This window comes from Rhinoderma darwinii, chromosome 7, assembly GCF_050947455.1.
Source record: "Rhinoderma darwinii isolate aRhiDar2 chromosome 7, aRhiDar2.hap1, whole genome shotgun sequence".
Classification (NCBI taxonomy): Eukaryota; Metazoa; Chordata; class Amphibia; order Anura; family Rhinodermatidae; genus Rhinoderma; species Rhinoderma darwinii.
The window spans coordinates 117,944,957-117,964,901 of NC_134693.1; positions in this window are offsets into that span (position 1 = coordinate 117,944,957).

Genomic DNA, 19,945 nt, shown 5'->3' on the forward strand with positions numbered 1-19,945 from the left:
TTTATCATGGTTTGGGCTAGGCCCTTTATTTCCAGTGAATGGTAATGTAAAGACTATTTAGACCATTGCATGCTTCCGACTTTGTGAGACTAGTTTGGTAAAGACCCTTCCCTGTTTCTGTATGACGTTGCCCCTTTGCACAAAGCAAGGTCCATAAAGACATGGAGTGATACGTTTGGTGTGGAGGAACTTGACTCTCTGCACAGAGCCCTGATCCCAACATCAGAGCCTGAACTCACAAATGCTCTTTTAATTAAATGGGCAAAAATTCCAACAAACACGCTACAAAATCTTGTGGAAAGCCTTGTCAGAAGAAGTTATAGCCACAAAGGGGGGCCCAACTTCATATTAACATCCATGGCTTTGTAATGGGAAGTATCACAAGCTTATAATGGTGTAAAGGGTCAGCTGTCCTCATCTTTTGGCCACATAGTGTATTTTGGGTTTATGTATTGTGATGTCACTACTATTAAAAATAATGATAAATCCATATTGATATATGCAAATTATGGGTGAGGTCATAAAAGCAGCTCACCCCGGGTATAGCTATTGTGATGTCACAGAGCGTGGGTGTATACTATGGTGCTGGCCTCAGAGCTGTCACTCATCAGTTGGATGTGACCGGTAAGTACTCTATCAGCACTACGTCTCTAGATGAGTCTCATCTATCAGTTTCTTTATGAATATTTTATTCTTAGGTACAATTCTGCTGTGTCTGCCATTTAAAGTTTAGTTTATATTTGGAATAGTTATACTAATATACTAAGAAGTTGCTAAATGGCAATATGGCGGCCTGTGACTTCTGCTCCAGAGACAGAATGCAGCTTGCAGACAAAAATTGCCATCTGTATTCTGCTGGTAAATTGATAAAGCAAATTCAAAGAAAGGGAATGTGAATGTCCTGCAGCCCTGAGAACTTATTATTGGAACCCTTCAGTTTATAACAGGAGTAATTCACGTAATAAATATTTACTAGGGAATTACTAATTATGCATTTGAGGTTTTCTATTTGTGTAAAATACACAATTATTATTATTATTATTAATAATAATAATTACTAATATAAAAATGTTAGGGAAGTGACTTCTTAAGAACAGCCCTGACCCCATAATCCTGTATCCTCAAAAGCAATTGTCATTTTTCATTAATATATATATATATATATATATATATATATATATATATATATATATATATATATATATATATATATCTATATATATAAAATGTAATAATGTCTATAACAAACAACAGAGGTTCTAAATTATAGTTAGTATCTCATATAAAAATTACATAAACCCCGGAAATGTCATACCGTATGGTCAATTCAACAACCAATACATTGTTCCAGAATCCAAACCCCAAGCAATGTCATTCACAGGGGGTCCAAGCCCCAAAACCACAAGCAATGTGATCTTCAAACACTTCTGATTGTCTAGATCCTGTAGTTGGAATACCCCTTTTATAACTAATTTCTCCAGCTGGTTTTCTTTAAGTTTTCCCTAACTATTTCTTTTTCTGGTTATTCTAGATCTAGCTGTTGGATTGACACTGTTGGATTACTGTGTTGCTTTTACGGTCAGCGATTTGTCCTATTTTCAGAGAACTAGAGGCGATTAGTTAAATTCAATCTTTACTGTCGCCTGGTTTTCTACCACGGACATTGGTGCAGTTTTGCACCCGGGTTATTAACCAACCATGCCCTTTTGGAAAAAATCAAAAAAATATCATGTGTCTCAGATTCCTGATAATGGAAATCTGATGAAAGAGATACCAACTATGGAGGAACCTAACATCTCACTCCAGAAGTTTTCCAACATCAAAGATATGCCAGCCGAAAAATGCAGCGATCCAAGTCACAGCAAACCTTGTGACATTGGCTCAAAGAACGCCAAGAAGAGCGCAATCAGGAGCTTGGGCAGCAGCGCTGTGATTGGCGCTAAAGAACTGGATCGCTGTTTCCCAAATAGACGGCTGAGATTATACGTTGCCACCTGGAATATGGAGGGAAAGGTGAGAAGAAATATACAATATCTATTGTGAACCATGAGTGTATCTGATCTAAGGCTATGTTCACACGGAGTATTTTGCAGTGTTTTTTGACGTGGAAACCGCATCGCAAAACTCAGCAAAAACGGCCCGAAAATGCCTCCCATTTATTTCAATGGGAGGCGTCGGCGTCTTTTTCCCGCGAGCAGTAAAACTGCCTCGCGGTAAAAAGAAGCGACATGCCCTATCTTCGGGCGCTTCCGCCTCTGACCTCTCATTGACTACAATGGGACGCAGATAAAGCGTATTTCGCAGTGTTTTATGCCCGCGGCGTTCAATGGCCGCGGGCGAAAAACGCCTTGAAAAACTCTGCGAAAATCGGCGTGCAGGGAGAGGAAAATCTGCCTAAAACTTCCAAACGGAATTTTGAGGCAGATATTCCTCCTGCAAAATACTCCGTGTGAACATAGCCTAAAGTCGGATAAATTTGCAGTTGGATATGAGATAGACATATTATATACTACCCTAGGCCCAAATGTTCTAAACATTTGGGCCAATCAATGTTGCTGCACACACTGCAAACTTGTCAAACTAATAATCTATGTCTTTGGAATGGCAATGCCTCTGATCCTAAGACTGCAGCACTGGCCATAGTCTATAAAGACTAAAATCCAATTCGATCAGATATAATTTTTTGTAGGTGATATAGAAGATGTCAGTTTGGTTGGTGCTCTGTGTATACATTATTAATATCTTCATATTTTGAGCAGGAGTTCCCACAAAATCTAGAGGATCTGCTGTTGCCATCAGATGACACCAAAGACATTTACGTAATTGGCGTTCAAGAAGGATGTCCAAACAGGTAAGTCTTCTCAGGTTGTCTTACAACAGTCTATGTCTGCAAATGGACTACAGGTCGGCTGATTGAAATTCTCTCTTGACCTACTACTTATTGTAGGATCACTCCTAAATTTTCCTATTTAACCCCAGAGGTTATAATATTGATTATTTAATAAATGAGTTCAATATTTTAATCTGGTGTCATTTATTAATATGTAAACTTGAAATTGTTTCTTCTTGTAGACGGGAATGGGAGATAAAATTACAAGAGACTCTTGGTCCACACTACGTGCTATACCATTCATCCGGGCTCGGAGTCCTGTATCTCACCATCTTTATTCGACGGGAACTGATCTGGTTCTGCTCAGGTAAGATTCACTTTCTTACATTTACATAATAAGTCCTAATTGAAGTCATTAGTTGGAACTTCTTATTTAGTCATTAGAACTAGATGTCTAAGAACCCAACTCTCAGATTCTTCACTGTGGAGTATTGGAGATCTGATAGTTTACTCCACAGTTACAAAGTGTGAAATGGTGTTATAGTAATATTTCCAGCGTTTAATAGGAAACTATCTTTGTTTCATTGTTGCATGTTATACTATTAACCACTAACCCTTCTTCTTGTGTTTCATTTCTTATACAGAGGTAGAGCACACCCATGTAACAACCAGGCTATTCCACCATGTCAAAACTAAAGGAGCCTTGGGTGTTGCCTTCACCGTCTTTGGGACATCATTCCTGTTTATTAATTCCCATATGAGATGTAAGTATGTCTGTTTTTAATATATGACTATGTACAGTGTTATTGTGTATAAAAGTGCTGCTGTTTAATAATAATAATAAGCTGGAATATATGAGATGATATGAAAAGATCTGTACTATTGATGTTTTGGTGTAAAATTAAAAGTTCTTCCTCATTTGGTCAAACTTCTTCTAATCCATCAAACTTATTCTACATAATGAGAGAATAATAGTGGAAGGATAAACGGCCTAATGTCCTCTACAGACTGCTATAGAAATACATTATCCTCTGTCATGAAAATGATTGTGTCTTAGATTTACATTAACAGAAATATCAGTGCGTCTGGTGTACAGAGTGCGGACCCAGATCATGGAACTCCACCAGTCTCATCTTCTAAAATGTCAATAGAAATCCAATTAATATAAATACTATTTGTAAAAAATTAATTGTTGAGGGAACATTCAGACTACACAGCCCAAGAAGGTGATACGATACCTAGATAATATAAGATAAAGAAACCTATTGTCAAAGAAAACTTAAATGTGGTGGTTGTCCTAAATTCCAGGAGGTCACATTTACTGATATGTATATTTTTGTTGGCAGTTGGGGCAGTCTACAAGAGGATCCAGGACTATAAAACTATCACTGAGGGTCTCCGTCTGCCTCAAATTATTCCGGAAAGAATAAACTCCAATGCCTGTGAGTAATACTTATGTGGTTGAACCTATCGATTCCTTTATCTCTCTATTTATCTCCATTGACTCTAATGCAGTCACGTGGTCTAATTGTGTCCTGTGTTTATCTCATTCTACAGTGGACGTCACCAGCCGCTTTGATCGAGTTTTTTGGTTTGGGGACCTCAATTTTCAACTGAAAGAGGACAGAAAAAACGTGGAATCTCTTCTGAAGAACATTAAAGGAAGAGATATGTCCAGTCTCCTCAAACACGACCATCTGAATGAAGCCAAGAACAACAGTACAGTTACTAGTAGACAGATCTCTATCACTCCTCAGCCTGTATTATTACCACATACACCTCGACAGATCAATACAAATCACTGTCATGATGGTTCATATGTTCTCCACATTTATTTATATAGCCCTACATCTCTTGCACATGTTTTTAATACTGACATGTTTTTTTATTTTTTTATTTTAAGGGTCCATATTTGTAGGGTTTAAGGAGCACACCATTGAATTCCTTCCTACATATAAGTTCGACATTGGCACAGACACCTACGATACATCAGAAAAGCAGAGAGTCCCATCATATACGGTAAGATATCTTATTTCCAGGTCTACAGAGCTAAAGAAAGACTACATTTCATGAATAGATTTTCATATAATAAATCCCCTCGCCCAAGGTAATGAATTGTTATTATAGATGGAGAAATAATTCTTACGAACAAAGCATCCAGTCCATTTTACTTGTAGTGAGTTTGTCATCGTCTCCCAGTGTAATATGTCTTCGCCTAGCATGGCTCAAAGATACTTATTTCATTAAATCTGTGTGACCAAGTCAAACCTTAAATGCAACAAAGTCTCAAAATTTATATTACTTAAATAAAATATGTTCAGTCTATGATGCTATGAGGTTTATAAATAAATTATAATATGATTGCACTGATGATATTTGTTATTTTCATGACCTCTACAGGACAGGGTGTTGTATAAAAGCCAATATGAGGGAGATGTGCGAGTCCTGAAATACGACTCTTGCCCTGTTTTGAAGACCTCAGACCACCGACCCGTTTTTGGCATCTTTGAAGTAAAGCTCAGACCTGGTTCAGATAAGTAAGTCATGGTTTCCTCCATGTTGTTGGTATGATCCTTTCAGTAGCCGCCATTACTACAAGGGCCTTATAGCCAGAGCTCACAATTTGGGGCAGGCCGCTGTATACCTGGGTGACAGTACTGGAGGATTATAGGATGTGAAACTAAACAATTATTGTGTGGTTACCTGCTAACATTATCATATGTCTTACATCAATGTATTTCTCATTCCAGCATCCCATTGGCTGGTGGACGCTTTGACCGCAAGACCTATTTGAAGGGCATTAGGAGGTTAGGACAAAAAAAGTAGCTGCGTCTGTTCATGTCCTTACAGCACATAAGGTGAGAGCATTGTACTTGTCTATTATGTTTGCTGTGAGAATGTTCTTCCATCTCTTAAGTCTTCCTCTGTATCAGTAATTTATTTTATCAACCAACATAAAGAAATTGTAAATAAGTAATTCTATCTTCTAGTTCAATTTTCTTGTATTCAGATATTTCTTTAATTTCTAAATGAAGGTTATGGGCTTTAGAAGAAAACTGTAAGCGTGTATGTAGTATAATAGATTGGTGGGAATTCATTAAGACTGACGTTTCATACACCGGTCTTAATATAAAAAAACTTGGAGTAAAATGTGCCTAATTTATTAAAAGGCCCACACCTTAATAACTAATAATCCATGTTATTATGATAAAATTGTCGGCCGCTGGTGGCTTTGCTGCTTCAGCTACTCTCTGTCCACTTTTTTAGAAAAGTGCCGTAAGCGGCAGAAACTACATGATAGATACAAGGAACATTGTTATTGATGTAAGACATTACTTGCCATCTTGCAGGACTCCTAAGGAACATTTACCATCTCAGGTGTATAAAAATTTAGAACATCAGAAAGTTCCTGTAACAGCCTGAACAGCGCAGCTTTAGATCAAACCCATCACTTGGATCAACCATCTTCAAGGTTTGTAGTGTAACCGCCAGGATCAAATAGGAAAATCCACAATAAAACTTCTTCTATATTTTGTGCCTGCTAAGCAACACACATTAGTAGAGCATTAATAGCAAATATTTCTCTTGCAGCATAAACATCAATTCCGCAGTATATCTGGCGAGAACTGCGCTCCCTGTGACCGGAGGAGCCGCCATCATTGCTGATAGAAAGGTAAGTTCCTCTAGATATGTCCCCTCTATATTTGTTAAGCAGCCTGAATGATTAATATTTAATAGGATTGTGCGCTTCTCCCCCCAGAACAAGTCAGCAGATACAAACAGACCATCAACATCAATGCCAATAACAACCAAGGGCAGATTCCGCCATCTTACAAGTATTCCAATGGCGAGACTTAAAATGTTCTACATCTGTCACAGAAGAGACATCAGTGTGGTTACCGGTGCATCAATGTTACCCAGAAGACCAGGCCCAGAACAGGAGAACATGTCATCTCTTCCTGTGTCTCTGGAATACAGATTTCCAACCACTTACTGATACTACAGTATATACTGTGACATCTTCCATCGTTTTTGCTGGATCTTGTATAACATCATCTTTACCATTATATATTTTGATCCACAAAAACCTTAAATAAATCTTTAACATCAATCCATTAGTGTGACTGGTATTAATTAGTGTGTTCCGTGTCCGGCTACAACTTACCACAGTGTATACAATTCACTTATCCGACCATTCACAGTGCTATTTGTGTGACATCGCGTTTAATCCAGTGGTAGGTGACAGGACATTGTATCATATGTACACAATACAGAGAGTATGGAACGTGCCGCCATATGTACTGGATTAGATCCTGTGTTGGACAAAAAGTGACAGGAGATGTAAAATATTGATATATTTGATAGTTGTTTAAATTTCAGTTCCATAAAATGTAATGTTGGGCTCTCTTTACAAGCGGAGACAATCACATTAAGCAGGGAAGCCGCTAGGGTGACACAATCCCCACAGATCTCAGATTGGACAAACGGGCAGGATGAGAGCTGCCAGTTGAGATTGGCAGTTAGGGCAGAAGTTACAAAGTGACTGATCAACCAAAAATACTTTGTATTGCTAGCCTGAATGGCGTATCGCTAGCTCAGCATTTCATATGAGAACAAAGACCCTCTCCAGCACAAGTTTAAGTTGAGACTGAACCATAGCAAACACATTGTCCCATTCTCACAAGTTAAATCAGAAACCGCCAAGTATAGAGCCTATTTATTAGTGAAACCGTCAAGCTTATGTATTAAATATTATAACCGTGAAGACTGTGCCTCTGTTGGAGTAAAGTTCTGTTCAGCATCTTATACCTGTGTCGTCTGAAGTTTTTGCTGTGCAATTTCCTCTGCGGGGCAGTAACCATCCTAAACCCACTCCCACCTGTTACATTTGTCCATACTAAAGTCCATTACTCCATTGAAGTCGCCAATTAGTAGCAGTGGATAATCTGCAAGGGCTTTTTATCAATAGACTCCTGTACCACACCCAAGACATAAGGATTAAAGGGTGGCGGTAAATAAATTGAGACAATGATACATTGAAGATTTTGTATTGTACAGTCCAGGAGCACAAACTTTCCTTCTTTTTCTTCCAATATGTATGGCAGGTTAATTTGCAGTTAGGGTATGTTCACACGCAAACTCAAAAACGTCTGAAAATACGGAGCTGTTTTCAAGGGAAAACAGCTCCTGATTTTCAAACGTTTTTTAAGCCACTTGCGATTTTCGCTGCGTTTTTCGCTGCGTTTTTTACGGCCGTATTTGGAGCTGTTTTCAATAGAGTCTATGTAAATGGCTCCAAAAACGTCCCAAGAAGTGACCTGCACTTCTTTTTCGCTGCCGTTTTTAACAAAAAACGGCCCGTCGGAACAGAATGCCGTTTTTCCTATTGAAATAAATGGGCAGATGTTTGAAGAAGAGGACTTACTCCTAAAGCGAAGCAAGGATGAGTTAGTCCAACAAACAAAAGAAGCTGGTGTGCCACCCATGCCGCATTGCGCCATTATTTGTGTAATGTTTGAAAGAGATTGTGCCTCTTTTTTGTAGAGTAGTGTTTACATCCCCTTGTGGATGTTTATACACCACTGGTCAGTAAAGAATTTGTTGTTTGCATTACTTGGGTCTACTGTATTTTATTGCTTGCGACTAACCCTGCGGTCCTTGTCGGTACTTGGCCTTACATAGGGATACATTCTATAGACAAAGTGAATGCTAACACTCAATTGCTATTTAGGCTAGGACTTCACAGAGACTGATTGATTTTAATTGATCTTATTTTTAAATTCTATTACTTATTTAAGGGTTGCATGCAACTCAATGTATAGCTTTGTACTGCGGCTGTTGATTTGTAGCTAAAATCAATTAGTTGCATGCCAATGCGTTTCCATGATGGCCTTATTTTCACATTTCCAGGAAAAATAACAGAAGACCATCACAACACAGAGTTCTGAGTAAAGATGCTCCATATCAGGAGAGCTGACAGGTCCGCCTTAAAATGGGTAAATCACAGGTGACGTCATTACAGAGTTTGCTGCTGAGATATCTTTAGTTCTTCACTTCTGCAACCATCTTCAGCTTCTAGAGCAACGTAAAGAATTCAGACTACAAAATAGACCCCTTAATTCATGCAGACCCCAGACCAGACCACCAAATAAATTTAGACACCAGCCTAAACCCCTATATAAATTCAGACCCTAGACCCGACCCCAGAACAGACCCAATTAACTGCAGACCCCAGGCAAGACTCCAAAATGTAAACCCCAAAACAGAGTAAATAAAAGGAATGCAGACCCTAGACCAGACATCTAAATAATGTCAGACCTCAGACCAGATCCCTCAATTAATTGCAGACCACAGACCAGACCGCTAAATTCAGACCCCAAACCAGAGTGCTGGCTGGGATCAGAGTGTAATGGCAGTGATGCGCTGCGCCACCATGAAGTCAGGTGAGACGGTGAGAGTCAATAACAAAGCAGAAAATAAGCTAACAAAATGACCTCTTATGGTCTGTAGGCTGATAGAGAAGGCCTATCCTACGTAGGGGTAGGCCTATAAGTGTAGGCTGTCACTGAAACATGCGTGGCTGAAGAGTACCGTCAGCCTAGAGTGGTTCGCTCTGAGGAGTCTACTGGCGCTGTGAGAATAGTCAGCCTGGCATGGGAACCTGTGGTCAGTAGAGCAGTACTGTGCTCAAACCCAGGAGAGGCTGTAACTAGGTCCTGATTAGGATAAAGAACGTTCCATGTATTAGAGGGCCGCTTAGATAGCTGCAGTGATGAATGGTTGCCCTGCAGGCCTGAGATGTGGCCTAGTAGTACACTCCTGAATTGTACTGGACTGGGTGCAGTAGTCACTACGACGAGTGGTGTGGTAGGAGCCCTTCAGCGTCAGGACCCTAGTAAGAGTGCATAGGAGCAGATATTTAATATAGTAAAAAGTATTAAAACGTATAAAACCCACTGTGTCAGTTGTATCGGGGCAGCCCCCTTGATCAGGAATACTATGTTTCACAGCATTGAAACAATTTAAATATCTCTATATTATATAAACAAACCATTCTACGTTTTCTCACGCAATACCGGAAGTGACGTTCCGAACTCTAAGGCCCTGTTCACACAGAGTTTTTTTGCAGGCAGAAAAATTTTGAGGCAGACTTTGACCTGCCTGCGATTTGCGCAGCATTTACCATTGCGTTTTTCGTCCGTGGCCCCTGCGCGCCGCTTGCAAAAAACACTGTGAAAAACACTTTCTCTGCCTCTCATTGATTTCAATGGGAGGTCAGAGGCGGAACTGCGAGCCGCTAAAAGCTGCTGCAGAAAAGAAACGCCTCCGCCTTCCATTGAAATTAATAGAAGACAGTTTCGGCCACTGATTCCAATGTGGTTTCCGTGTCAAAATCAGCGTAAAAAAACTCTGATCTGGGCCTAAATCTCTTTATACTTCCTATAATGGACATATCTCTCTATGGCAGATGTTTCGGAAGAGGTTCTTTCTCGCTCCTTTACCATTTCTATTCCTCTAATACTTCATCCCAATTACATTATTTAATACAGGGAATTTCTTATATTTCTTTTTCCATGCAAAAATACATATATTAATAAAATAGGATAAAAACAACTAATATGAATCTATGGGGAATAGTAAAGACTCATTTACTTTACTCGTTCTCAAACTCTAATATTATTCCCAAACCCTATTCCTTTCTTTAGTATTTCTTATTTTTTGGATAGGATGGTGCGACTATATAATTTATTATCCTTGTTCTTTTTACGATCATTTGTGGGGCCCTTCTTACTTCATCTTTCAAAAACAGATCACTTAATAGTATTTCCCAATTTCTCTTTAGGATTCTTTTAATTTCTTCAATATTACCATTATATTTAGCAAAATAATGTCAGTCCAAATTTATCTTTCTCTTTTTTCCATCTTGCTTTTTTACAAGGTATAACTTTTCCCTGTTCCTTGTTATCTAGGCAGTCTTTCTGTTTCGTTTTTGACACCTTTTTCTTTACTCCCTCTATAATATTTTTTTTTGCTATTTTACGCAAGCATACATCATAAGCACAAGAAAATAGACAAACGCACAAAAAACAAACCCAATCCCGAAAGACACAACCCAATTCAGGGCGGGAGGATGGGAGCTAACTTTTTTACCTGTTATTCCTCCCGCTGCTTCCGGCTCAATGCCGAAAACAGCGGGCGGAACAGATACCGAACCCCAACTCCTCCCCTCTCCATCTCCTCCCTCTCCCTGCCTCCACTAACCCTTTCCCCCCTGATTGGCTAACCTTCCCTCCTATGGCAGTCATGGAGGCTTTCCCTTAAGCATTCCGTGCTGCCGTCCAGCCTCGTCTTGACTGGCCTAAGTAGGGTCATGTGCTATTTTACCTTTTATTCCCCTTTTCCACCCATCCACCAAATAAGGACATGTGACAACCGAGATTGGATGTGAAATGGCCACAGCAGCCGTTTATTAATTTACATTATTTTTTAAATACAATTTAATCCAAAACATTCGGATAACTACTTTAGGAATTCGACCAGAGAATTCCTCCTATAATTCACATGACCAAACATGGGTCAGAATCATAAATAACAATCAACATTTTAACACTAAACAGAGCAGGGGAAGTCCTTGAAGCCAGTTTTTTTACAGATTTTCCTTTTAAGTTAGCCATCTGCAAACCACCAACAACTATTTACCTCCAGCCGTAAACCAGCTCGGAGGCACCGCTCACCTCTGCAGATGGCTCCAACCACCAGAAGACCACTTCAAAGGGATAACACCCTATGAAGTCTTCAAATTATATACACTACCTGTAAAGGATCTGCCAGGCACAGCTTCGGGGTTAACTCCCTTAATTAATCAGTCAGCACCTGAATCTACATCCCTGAGACTGACTCCAGCTTCCACCACTCAGGCTGGCAGGCTTAGGAGTGGGAGAGCCTATCGCAGCCTGGCCAGACTCAGCTAGCTCCCGCCCTCTGTCTATTTATACCTGCATTTCCTGTTCCTCCTTGCTTGTTATTCTTTTTCGTGTGGTTTCCTGGCCCAGCTACAGCTCCTTCTATTTTGTTCCTGCTCCATACAGACCCTGGCTTACTGACTACTCTTCTGCTCTTCGTTTGGTACCTCGCACACTCCTGGCTTGACTCGGCTCGTTCACCACTCTGGTTGCTCACGGTGTTGCCGTGGGCAACTGCCCCTTTCCCTTGCTTGTATTCCCTTGTATGTTTGTCGTGTTTGTCGTGCACTTACTGAGTGCAGGGACCGCCGCCCAGTTGTACCCCGTCGCCTAGGGCGGGTCGTTGCAAGTAGGCAGTGACAGAGTGGCGGGTAGATTAGGGCTCACTTGTCCGTTTCCCTACCCCCCGGTCATTACATAATAACAAGCCCATACCTAGTCTACCCTGGTCCCTGACACCACTATGGACCCCCGTGAGACCCTGGCTCAGCAAATGCAGGGTCTCTCCCTACAGGTCCAGGCCCTGGCTCAGAGGGTCAACCAGCCTGATGCTACCTTGTTAGTTCCCCTCACCGCACCTCTTGAACACCACCTCAAGTTGCCCGACCGGTTCTCAGGGGACCGGAGGGCTTTTCTCTCCTTTCGGGAGAGTTGTAGGCTTTACTTTCGTTTAAAGCCTCATTCCTCAGGTTCTGAGAGCCAGCGGGTGGGTATAATTATGTCCCGGCTCCAGGAAGGGCCCCAAGAATGGGCCTTCTTCCTGGCTCCTGACGCCCCTGAACTTTCCTCCGTTGATTGTTTCTTTTCTGCTCTCGGACTTATTTATGACGAGACTGACAGGACTGCCTTTGCCGAGAGTCAGCTGGTGACCTTACGTCAGGGTAAGAGACCTGTTGAGGAGTATTGCTCTGACTTTAGGAAGTGGTGCGTAGCTTCTCGGTGGAATGACCCTGCCTTAAGGTGCCAGTTTAGGTTGGGTCTGTCGAATGCCCTGAAAGACCTGCTAGTTAGCTATCCCTCTTCTGACTCCCTAGACCAGGCTATGGCTTTAGCGGTACGACTTGACCGACGTCTCAGGGAACGACAACATGAACGTTTGTGTGTTTTCTCCTCCGACTCCCCCATGATGCCTCCCGAAGTTCCGTTGCTTCGTTCCTCCAGGAAAGACTCAGAGATACCTATGCAACTCGGGGCCTCCGTGTCCCCCCAACAACGTAGAGAATTCCGCAGGAAGAATGGTCTCTGCTTCTACTGTGGGGATGACAAGCATCAAGTGAACAACTGTCCTAAGCGTAAGAATGCAGCCAGAGAACTTCCGCGCCTAAGTGATCATCGGGGAGGTCACTTGGGCGCACAGGTATTTCCAGTAAATAGGAAACGTACTAAGATCTTGCTTCCCTTTCAGGTCTCTTTTGGTGGTAGGTCTGCTACCGGCAGTGCCTTCGTGGATTCAGGGTCCTCTACTAATATTATGTCTGTGGAATTTGCTATGTCTCTTGCTATGCCTCTGATTGATTTGCCTAAACTTGTCCCGGTAGTGGGTATCGACTCCACTCCTCTTGCTAATGGTTATTTTACACAGCATACCCCTGTTTTTGAACTCCTTGTTGGCTCCATGCATTTGGAGCAATGCTCTGTACTGTTGATGCAGGGGTTATCGTACGATTTGGTTCTAGGCCTTCCCTGGTTGCAGTTGCATAATCCCACGTTTGACTGGAATACTGGGGAGCTAACCAAATGGGGTAATGAATGTTGTACGTCATGTTTTTCTGTTAATTCTATTTCTCCCCCTGAGGAGGCGAATACGCTACCCGAGTTTGTTCAGGACTTCGCTGATGTTTTCTCTAGGGAGGCCTCCGAAGTGTTACCTCCTCATAGAGAATACGATTGCGCTATCGAATTGGTACCAGGAGCTAAGCTTCCTAAGGGTAGGATATTTAATCTTTCTTGTCCCGAACGTGAAGCCATGAGAGAGTATATCCAGGAATCCCTGGCCAAGGGTTACATTCGTCCCTCTTCTTCTCTGGTAGGTGCTGGCTTCTTCTTCGTGGGGAGGAAGGATGGTGGTCTTAGGCCATGCATTGACTACCGTAGCCTGAATAAGGTCACGGTAAGGAACCAGTATCCCCTTCCTTTGATTCCTGATCTCTTTAATCAGGTTCAGGGGGCCCAATTGTTCTCTAAATTGGATCTACGGGGGGCGTATAACCTTATTCGCATCAAAGAGGGGGATGAGTGGAAGACTGCGTTTAACACGCCCGAAGGCCATTTCGAATACATCGTCATGCCCTTTGGGTTGTGTAATGCCCCTGCGGTCTTCCAGAATTTCATAAATGAGATTTTGAGAAATTACCTGGGGATATTTCTTGTAGTGTACCTTGATGACATACTGGTGTTTTCCAAGGACTGGTCCTCCCACATTGAGCATGTCAGGAAGGTGCTCCAGGTCCTTCGGGAAAACAAACTGTTTGCCAAAACTGAAAAATGTGTGTTTGGGGTACAGGAGATACAATTTTTGGGTCAAATCCTCACTCCTCATGAATTCCGCATGGGCCCCGCCAAGGTTCAGGCTGTGGCGGAATGGGTCCAACCTGCCTCCCTGAAGGCGTTACAGTGTTTTTTGGGGTTCGCTAATTATTACAGGAGATTTATTGCTAACTTCTCGGTCATCGCTAAGCCTCTTACAGACCTCACTCGCAAAGGTGCTGATCTCCTCCACTGGCCTCCTGAGGCTGTCCAGGCTTTTGAGGTCCTTAAGAAGTGCTTTATCTCGGCCCCGCTGCTGGTTCAGCCCAACCAAATGGAGCCATTTATCGTGGAAGTTGACGCATCTGAGGTGGGAGTGGGGGCTGTCTTGTCCCAGGGTACCAGGTCCCTCACCCATCTCCGCCCCTGTGCCTACTTCTCCAGGAAGTTTTCGCCAACTGAGAGTAACTATGATATTGGCAACCGCGAACTCTTAGCCATTAAATGGGCATTTGAAGAGTGGCGCCACTTCCTGGAGGGGGCTAGACACCAAGTAACGGTCCTTACCGACCACAAGAATCTGGTTTTCCTAGAATCTGCCCGGAGGCTAAACCCGAGACAAGCTCGATGGGCGTTATTTTTTACAAGATTCAATTTTTTGGTTACCTATAGGGCTGGGTCTAAAAATATTAAGGCTGATGCACTGTCGCGTAGCTTCATGGCCAGCCCTCCTTCGGAGGAAGATCCTGCTTGTATTTTGCCTCCAGGTATAATAATTTCCTCGATCGATTCTGATTTAGTCTCTGAAATTGCTGCTGCTCAAGGTTCAGCTCCCGGGAACCTTCCTGAGAACAAGCTGTTTGTTCCCCTGCAATTCCGGCTAAGGGTACTTCGGGAAAATCATGACTCCGCACTATCTGGTCATCCAGGCATCCTGGGTACCAAACACCTCATTACCAGAAATTATTGGTGGCCTGGGTTGCCTAAAGACGTTAAGGCCTACGTCGCCGCTTGTGAGGTTTGTGCTAGGTCCAAGACTCCCAGGTCCCGACCAGCGGGCTTACTGCGTTCGTTGCCCATTCCCCAGAGACCTTGGACACATATCTCCATGGATTTTATCACCGATTTGCCTCCATCCCAAGGCTAGTCGGTGGTGTGGGTGGTGGTAGACCGCTTCAGTAAGATGTGCCACTTTGTGCCCCTCAAGAAACTACCCAACGCCAAGACGTTGGCTACCTTGTTTGTCAAACACATCCTGCGTCTCCATGGGGTCCCTGTCAATATTGTTTCGGACAGAGGGGTACAATTTGTTTCATTGTTTTGGAGAGCCTTCTGTATGAAGTTGGGGATTGATCTGTCCTTCTCCTCTGCCTTCCATCCTCAAACCAATGGTCAAACGGAGAGGACTAATCAATCTCTAGAACAATACTTGAGGTGTTTTGTCTCTGACTGTCAATATGATTGGGTCTCATTCATTCCCCTCGCCGAATTTTCCCTTAATAAGCGGGTCAGTAACTCGTCAGGGGTCTCTCCCTTTTTCTGTAATTTTGGGTTTAATCCACGGTTCTCCTCTGTTTCACCTGGTAGTTCCAACAATCCCGAGGTAGAGGTCGTTCATCGGGAACTGTGCACAGTCTGGGCCCAGGTTCAGAAGAACCTAGAGGCGTCCCAGAGCGTACAAAAAACTCAGGCTGATAGAAAACGTTCTGCTAACCCCCTGTTTATGGTCGGGGATCTGGTGTGGTTGTCGTCTAGGAACTTGCGGAAGTTTGCTCCCCGGTTTATTGGGCCGTATAAGGTCATTGAGGTCCTCAATCCTGTCTCCTTCCGGCTGGAGTTACCCCCGTCTTTTCGTATACAGGACGTGTTTCTTGCCTCCCTCCTTAAACGCTGCTCCCCGTCCTTGGCTCCCTCGAGGAGACCTCCTGTTCCCGTCCTGACCCCTGAGGGGGTGGAATTCGAGGTGGCCAGGATTGTGGACAGCAAGATGGTCCAAGGCTCCCTCCAGTACCTGGTCCATTGGAGAGGTTACGGGCCCGAGGAGAGGACTTGGGTACCCGCCCGGGATGTTCACGCTGGGGTATTGGTAAGGAGGTTCCACCTGCGTTTCCCCAGTAAGCCAGGTCCACTTAGAAAGGGTCCGGTGGCCCCTCATAAAAGGGGGGGGGGTACTGTAAAGGATCTGCCAGGCACAGCTTCGGGGTTAACTCCCTTAATTAATCAGTCAGCACCTGAATCTACATCCCTGAGACTGACTCCAGCTTCCACCACTCAGGCTGGCAGGCTTAGGAGTGGGAGAGCCTATCGCAGCCTGGCCAGACTCAGCTAGCTCCCGCCCTCTGTCTATTTATACCTGTATTTCCTGTTCCTCCTTGCTTGTTATTCTTTTTCGTGTGGTTTCCTGGCCCAGCTACAGCTCCTTCTATTTTGTTCCTGCTCCATACAGACCCTGGCTTACTGACTACTCTTCTGCTCTTCGTTTGGTACCTCGCACACTCCTGGCTTGACTCGGCTCGTTCACCACTCTGGTTGCTCACGGTGTTGCCGTGGGCAACTGCCCCTTTCCCTTGCTTGTATTCCCTTGTATGTTTGTCGTGTTTGTCGTGCACTTACTGAGTGCAGGGACCGCCGCCCCGTTGTACCCCGTCGCCTAGGGCGAGTCGTTGCAAGTAGGCAGGGACAGAGTGGCGGGTAGATTAGGGCTCACTTGTCCGTTTCCATACCCCCCGGTCATTACACTACCGTTCAAAAGTTTGGGGTCACCCAGACAATTTTGTGTTTTCCCTGAAAACTCACACTTATATTTATCAAATGAGTTGCAAAATGACTAAAAAATATAGTCAAGGCATTGACAAGGTTAGAAATAATATTTTTTATTTTAAATAATTATTTTCTCCTTCAAACTTTGCTTTCGTCAAAGAATGCTCCATTTGCTGCAATTACAGCATTTCAGACCTTTGGCATTCTAGCTGTTAATTTGCTGAGGTAATCGGGAGAAATTTCACCCCATGCTTCCAGAAGTCCCTCCCACAAGTTGGATTGGCTTGATGGGCACTTCTTGCGTACCATACGGTCAAGCTGCTCCCACAACAGCTCTATGGGGTTGAGATCTGGTGACTGCGCTGGCCACTCCATTACAGATGGAATACCAGCTGCCTGCTTCTTCCCTAAATAGTTCGTGCATAATTTGGAGGTGTGCTTTGGGTCATTGTACTGTTGTAGGATGAAATTGGCTCCAATCAAGCGCTGTCCACAGGGTATGGCATGGCGTTGCAAAATGGAGGGATAGCCTTCCTTATTCAAAATCCCTTTTACCTTGTACAAATCTCCCACTTTACCAGCACCAAAGCAACCCCAGACCATCACATTACCTCCACCATGCTTGACAGATGGCGTCAGGCACTCTTCCAGCATCTTTTCAGTTGTTCTGCGTCTCACAAATGTTCTTCTGTGTGATCCAAACACCTCAAACTTCGATTCGTCTGTCCATAAAACTTTTTTCCAATCTTCCTCTGTCCAATGTCTGTGTGCTTTTGCCCATATTAATCTTTTCCTTTTATTAGCCAGTCTCAGATATGGCTTTTTCTTTGCCACTCTGCCCTGAAGGCCAGGATCCTGGAGTCGCCTCTTCACTGTAGACGTTGACACTGGCGTTTTGCGGGTACTATTTAATGAAGCTGCCAGTTGAGGACCTGTGAGGCGTCTATTTCTCAAACTAGAGACTCTAATGTACTTGTCTTGTTGCTCAGTTGTGCAGCGGGGCCTACCACTTCTCTTTCTATTCTGGTTAGAGCCTGTTTGTGCTGTCCTCTGAAGGGAGTAGTTCACACCGTTGTAGGAAATCATCAGTTTCTTGGCAATTTCTTGGAATAGCCTTCATTTCTAAGAACAAGAATAGACTGTCGAGTTTCACATGAAAGCTCTCTTTTTCTAGCCATTTTGAGAGTTTAATCTAACCCACAAATTTAATGCTCCAGATTCTCAAGTAGCTCAAAGGAAGGCCAGTTTTATAGCCCCTCTAAACCGCAAAACTGTTTACAGCGGTGCTAACATAATTGCACAAGGGTTTTCAAGCGTTTTCTAATCATCCATTAGCCTTCTAACACAGTTAGCAAACACAATGTACCATTATAACACTGGAGTGATGGTTGCTGGAAATGGGCCTCCATACACCTATGTAGATATTGCATTAAAAACCAGACGTTTACAGCTAGAATAGTCATTTACCACATTAACAATGTATAGAGTGTATTTCTGATTAATTTAATGTTATCTTCATTGAAAAATACTGTGCTTTTCTTGCAAAAATAAGGACATTTCTAAGTGACCCCAAACATTTGAACGGTAGTGTACCTTTTTGGGGGACGCATACCCCCGATGCGACCCCCCACCATTTTGTACTGACCAACCTCCAGGACTCCCCCCGCCACAGCGAAACAGGCCTTGACCACCTTAAGCCTGTGAGTCCCTCCAAACCACCACCGCCCTCTCAATTCCTTCCTCTAAGGACAGGCTCCACAAATCAATTCCAACCTCGGTCAAATGTACTCCATCACTCCGCCAATATCTTCCAACTCCTGACTCCAAATCCCTGTGTCGAACACAAATTTCCGGACACATCACCGACCCCGGGAGAGCAAACAACACTATCCGCTTACCCCGTCCTACTTGATCAGTCTTGGACCGCCACAAAAACAACTCGAGTCTATCCCCATATAGACCCACATCCGCCTGTCGCAATCCCCCAGCCCTCACCGCACTAGGAGAAACCAACTCACCAATTCTGAGTGCTCCAAAAAACGCTAGAGAAAAAGCCAAACGAAACAACTCTACCTCATAAGGCGAATTACAAACAGCCCCCAGCAATGCGCCCAACGAACCAAGAAGGGTAAAAGACACGGGTCGCCTCTGATCTGCTTCAATGCCACCAACCTGTCTTGATCCGTGCTGACGTTACCCAACACTCTTACCCACTCCTCCCACTGCTGCCAACAAGCCGAATAAGTACTCCAAGTCGCACTAGCCAACGACCATTCGATCAACCGTTCCACGGGACCGAAACCAGATCCCATAGATGTTCCGGGCAAGCCAAACCGAACAGCTCCGCTCCCGGTGCAAAATAACGAAATTGATCCCACTGCGAGAGAGAAAGAGCATCAGCGATACAATTGTAAACCCCCGGTACATACACCGCAACCACCCACGTGTTTAAGGACAAGCACACCAAGACTAAGTGACGCAACAACTGAACCACAGGTGGAGAAGATGCCGATACGTTATTAATCGCTAACACCACTCCCATGTTATCGCAGTGGAAACGAACCTTTTTATCCCTGAGAATGTGCCCCCAAATGGTCACCACAACCATGATGGGGAACAGCTTGAGCAGGGCTAGATTCCGTGTAAGACCACTGATCACCCAGCTGTGTGGCCAGTCCCCCGCACACCATTGACCTGCATACGAACCAAAACCACCGGACACCGCCACGTCAGTAAACAGCTCCAACTCGCTCATATCCTGTACCGGCGACATCCACAACGATCTACCATTATATTCCCCGAGAAACGCGTCCCAGACCTGCAAATCCGCCCTGTGCTCCACCACAATCCTCACGAAATGAGGGGATGCCCGGATACCCGCCGTCGCTGCCGCCAATCGCCTACTAAAATCTCTACCCATTGGCAT